Source organism: Centruroides sculpturatus, unplaced genomic scaffold (genome assembly GCF_000671375.1).
Source record: "Centruroides sculpturatus isolate CEXI.00-Female unplaced genomic scaffold, Cexi_2.0 scaffold472, whole genome shotgun sequence".
NCBI classification, from domain to species: Eukaryota; Metazoa; Arthropoda; class Arachnida; order Scorpiones; family Buthidae; genus Centruroides; species Centruroides sculpturatus.
The window spans coordinates 234,571-240,550 of NW_019384645.1; positions in this window are offsets into that span (position 1 = coordinate 234,571).

Below are 5,980 nucleotides of genomic sequence, written 5' to 3' on the forward strand. Positions count from 1 at the left end.
GTTTTTACATAAAACTATTGTTCCATTATTGTATTGTTATTACTATATTATTATTTTGAAGTTTTTCTCCTCTAGGTCCGGTTCTAGTGGACCTAAAATAGGAAATTTCCACTGTTTATTTAAGCGAAAATAGTATAATTTTTAGTAATACGTTAAGTAATAAAAACTAATTAAATACTAAATTATTAATTAAAATCAGTAATGAATCGACGACCGGGTGGCCGAGAGGTTAATATGACAGCCAAGGGCGTACCCGGCGAGGGGCAGAGAGGGGCAGCTGCCCCTCCCTAAAAGAAAAATTAAAGTATAGTAATTGACACACAGCATCAATTTAGTATCAGTTTGAATAATGAATATTGTGCTAGACTAGAGCCATCTGTGGTGAAATCTCACTCTTCCTCCCCACTTGGAAACTAATACGAGTTGCCCCCCTGTAGTTCGGATCCTGGGTACGCCGCTGATGACAGCCCATCGCTCTGGGGGACCCGAGACCGAATCCGAATGAATCGAAAAAGGAAATTTTCGGGGTGTGATCTATCCGGATATGTCGGGTCTCGTCCATCACAACCTGGATGCCTCGGGCCATAATGGACTCGTTATAGGGTGTTCTCTTAGTTCCCATAGGGCGGAAAGAGTTAAGAAAAAAAATTCATAATTTTCGTAAAATTCTATTATTTAAAAACGTTTAGAATGCTGTATTGTTTTTAGTATATTGGAACCTTAGAGATTTTTCCATGCCTTTCTCGGGCTCTCAGACTCCCTGTACATAGTACAATCCTAGTTCCAGAAACCAAAAACTTTATACAGTAAAAACTATTCCATGTGTAATAAATTAATTAGAAAATTGGGATCATCGTATCATTCATTTATCTCGATCTTTAGTAATCGAGTACAAAATATTTAGCGTGTGATACCAGACTGATAAGTTTGGTATCACACGCTAATATTTTGTAGTCGATTGTGATAAACACTATAACGTAAATACGAGAGATACGAGAAAAATTTCCATTGTCAAACTTCACATATTTGTAAAATGTTTAAAATTTGTGAGAATTTCCGAGAAAAATTTAATTTGATAAATTCGCAAAAGAATGATCGCTTCTACGTAAAAGATACGTAGAGCTGTGCCAGTCTACTTAAGTACTAATATAAATTAAAAATAAGGAAGTTTTAGGGGATTAAAATACCACGAAAATTTTCTGGAAATTTTAATACCCGAAAAACGATATTTAGTTGAAATATTTATGATTTTTACTACAGAACACCTACATTTTTATAATTTTTCACCACGGGAGACGTGAGGTAGCACATTTCTTCACAAAACGTATGTGACGTCAATGATAAACTAATTAAATTTGATGATTTTTAAATCTACGTCGAGTTTAAATAGGTGTTGCATTCATGAGATACGCTGTGTTTCGGCATTCAATATATCTAGAATCATTTTACAAGTTAATAAACGGGAAGAAGCTTAAGAGATTAAGGTGACAAACTTCAAACCTATAAAGCTTGTTTATAAGCCTGTATTTTATTTTATGCGCTTGAATAAGATCATAAACATGTCCTTAAGCATACACGGGTATTTTAGAACATAATAAAACGTTCCACTAGCTCCTATAGATCCTGATATTTCATTCACTAAAGCTGGATTATATGTTAATATCACAATCTAGTAACTGTATATATCAATGAAATTCTTCTGAAATATGGAAAATAAAGAAATTTGTTAGCTATAATAAAGAGATCAAGGATTCTCTACGTAGAGTAAATTCAATTAAAAGGCTTAAATTTTAGAGGACAAAAGTATAAAGGTCAAATACACCATTATGATGGTATATAGGTTGCACAGTTTAGACCTTCAGTTTTAAATTCATGGATTTTACTGAAGGATCAATTATTAAAAATGATTCTAGTAAAATTTTCTAAATAGAAATGTCATATTATAAATATAAATAATACCAATTAAATGTTGTAATTATATAAAAAAATAAGTTTCATAAATTAATTTCAGTTATAATAATAAAAATAAAAAAAAATTAAAATATAAATTTTATGTTACTATTTTAAACTATTACATAATTTTAAAATAAAATTATTTAAATAAAGTACTGTTAATTTAATGTAATAAGTAACGATTTAATCTACTTTATCAATATTGTCCTTGGAAATACAAGGACATATTATGATAATACATAGTTACCACTTGAGTAAAAATGAGAAAAAAAAAAAAAGTAATAAGAAACTCAGTCAAGGTTGTTTGTTCTTACTTGTAAATGAATTTTTTTTAAATGTAACAAACTTGATAAATGAATCGTTTTAATTATAATTTAATAAATAAATGACTAATAAAAAATATAACAACTTAATATTACACATTAATTCATGTTTAAATAATAATTTACCTTTTTTCTCTTTCATTTTAATCTCATTTATTAAGATATTTTTTCGGGTTAACACTGCTGATTTTATTAGAATTAATGTTTTTCAATGTGGTTATTTATAGTTGATGTAAGAGTTTAGTATAATTTAGTTGTAAATATAATTATAGAATTTATTAATTTAAATTAGATTAGAAATTTTCAATAGTAATTATAATTTTTTTAGCTATAAAAATAACTTTTATAGTTAAGATGCTTGTCTGTTTTTGTTTACCTGTCTCTTTTCAAGATTTCTTTGAAGTTAAAATAGTTATCAATATTAATTAATTAATAACATTGAGGTGTAATGTAATGAAAGACCAGATCCAAAAACAAAATTACCTCCAGCTGATATCATTTTTATATCTGTATTTAAATTTTATTGCAATTTTAGTTTTATTTAATGTATTTATTCATTTAAAATTTTCTTTGCAAGATTAATACAGTATTTCTTATTAAAAATTAGGATTCTATAAAGTAAAAGAATTTTAATTGATTATTACATAAAATTTACATTATATTTATATTATGGTAAAAAAAAATTTGAAATATTTTTATTTTTAAATAAATTTTCAAGTAATTTGCAATAATAAGTGGTGTTAATATATAAATAATGAATGCTTAGTGATTTATAAATAATAGGCTACAATAACTTATCTACTAAAAAGTTTATATAAAAATATAAATAGAAAGTAGAATAATAGCGTATAATAATAAAATATATTTAGTAATATAAATATTCATGAATATACAGTACATCGCATATTTACCTCTTTTTTTTAGGGTAATAATTTCAATTTTAAACACTTTACTGATGTATTTTAAAGTAAATAATTAACTTATTAATAGTTAAAATTATTTTTTATAATTATAAGTTATTTATGTAAAGTTCTCATNTTTTCATTTATATATAAACATTTTGACATTATACAATGAGGCGGCCTGATGGTGAGGGACGGGGACCGACATATCCGGACGGACCACCCCCGAAAAATTCATGGATTAAGTCTTTCGGGAGGTAGCGTGTGAGAGGCAGTGAATTTTAGGTCTTGGTATAATGGAAACAAGCTTTAGAATTTATATAAATTGTATTGTAATATATGTTGCGCTGTTTATATTTCACTATTCTTATTGAATAAAATATTATAAAGTTAAATTTCATTTTCAGTTTGCAATAAATGAGAAAAGAATCTTTCACAGTAAAATTTATAGTAAAACACTCGTTGAAACGATGCGATTTATATTACTATATTTCACGGGAACTCAAAAAATTAACAGAAAAATTGATTGTTATCAAAAATACAATAAACACGGAAAATAATTGTTATTCACAGAGTGATCCAAAATAAAAAACAAAAGTTATAGGTTAATTATCCAATAANAATCCGGGAAAGGGCTCACGAATCCCAACCTCTATCTCCTTCCCTCCCTTATCTCATCCTCTATCATCCCATTACTCTTTATCTCTCTCTCCTTTAGGGCTATACCATCGAGTTCAGCCTTCCCTTTCACAACTCAGACTTGTTTCTTTCTGTTCCAACGGTTTTTTTACTCTCTCCACCCTGTGGGCACTAAGAGCACCTTTTTTAGCAAGCCCATTATGGTTCAACCAGGCCCACAATGAGGCGGCCTGATGGTGAGGGACGGGGACCGACATATCCGGACGGACCACCCCCGAAAAATTCATGGATTAAGTCTTTCGGGAGGTAGCGTGTGAGAGGCAGTGAATTTTAGGTCTTGGTATAATGGAAACAAGCTTTAGAATTTATATAAATTGTATTGTAATATATGTTGCGCTGTTTATATTTCACTATTCTTATTGAATAAAATATTATAAAGTTAAATTTCATTTTCAGTTTGCAATAAATGAGAAAAGAATCTTTCACAGTAAAATTTATAGTAAAACACTCGTTGAAACGATGCGATTTATATTACTATATTTCACGGGAACTCAAAAAATTAACAGAAAAATTGATTGTTATCAAAAATACAATAAACACGGAAAATAATTGTTATTCACAGAGTGATCCAAAATAAAAAACAAAAGTTATTAAAATTAAAATAGCCAATTATATATTTAGATATTTTAAATTTATATAAGAATTTAAATCATTAAATTAATTTTGGGATTATATTAACACATAAAAATTACACACTTTCTATATTAACATATAAGAACATAAATCAGAAAGCTGGAATTGCTATTTATATAAGTTATTTAAAAAAATTAAGTGGATAATTATATAAAATAAATAATTTATATTATTTAAGTAAAGAAAAATATATTTTTTTAAATGTTGTCTTTTTATAAATTTTATATGAAATATTTTCTTTGTAAGAAAAAAAAAAGCCAATGACTGGAACCATACTATAAAAAAAGTTCAGTGAACTTCAAGGAGGAACATTATCGTCGTAATTTCGCGTAATATGAAATAATAAATTTGAAATAAATTTTTTAAAAAACGTTTTTAAACATTTTATCATAAGAAAATTAATAAAATAATTTTTATGGTGCGATTATTGACCTTATTATCATCTGGATCACATAAAGTTACATACATATAATTTGAAATATATTCTTGTTGTTTTAAAAATTAATTGAAAATGTTCCTTTAATTCAAATTTGCCAGGGTCCCACGAGGCTATAACGCACCACTGTATTATACAGATGATTGAGTTAAAACACTATTTCCTTTTTAATTATTTAAAATTTTAATTCATTTTACAATAAGTTATATCTTTTATATGAGATAGATTTTGTTTAAATTTAATCGGATCTTGAAAAACCCAGAAACACCACGTAGCAAAACCCTGTGGTGAGGCGCAGACCCACGACCAGTTTTCGGTGGTTTTATCCACTCGGCCGCTGCTGAGCCAATCCTACAATGAGATGGCTAACGACAAATGTATGCAATTCGTAAAATCATGGGTTTTAAAGGCAGCTGTCATAAAGCCGAATATTGGCCCGATGGCCAAGATGGTTAAGGTGTCAGCCTACTGCTCCGGAGGATTCGGAATCGTGGGCGGTCTGTTCCGGATTTGTCCAATCTCGTCCCTAATATCAAGTAGACTTCATTGCAGTCCCGACCGAATCTATGATGGATATTAGGAAAAAGACCCAAATGCCCAATCTCTGTGCCCGAATTCATATAATGGGGAATATAAAACATAGATAAAGATTTATTGATAAAATTTCACTATTTACAAGTATATTATTATAAATTGTTGATGTTATAATTTAAAAAGAGGAAATTCAAATTAGAAATAATTGTATTTTTGGGCAATAAATTTGTTTATTTGTTTACGTTTCGACAATTAAAAAGGGAAATTTAATAGTGACGGAGTACTTTTGATACAATGACATTTAAGTATTTTGCAATATGATTAAATATGTACGCACCTAAAATTAAATATGTATATAATTCTATAACGAAATTATATATTTAACATAAATAAAATGTTAAATTAAATAAATATTTAATTTATTTTCTTTTTCAAAAATCGCATATGCAGGGAAAATTTAGGGATATATTTCATTTATTCATTAAATTTTATTAATTTTA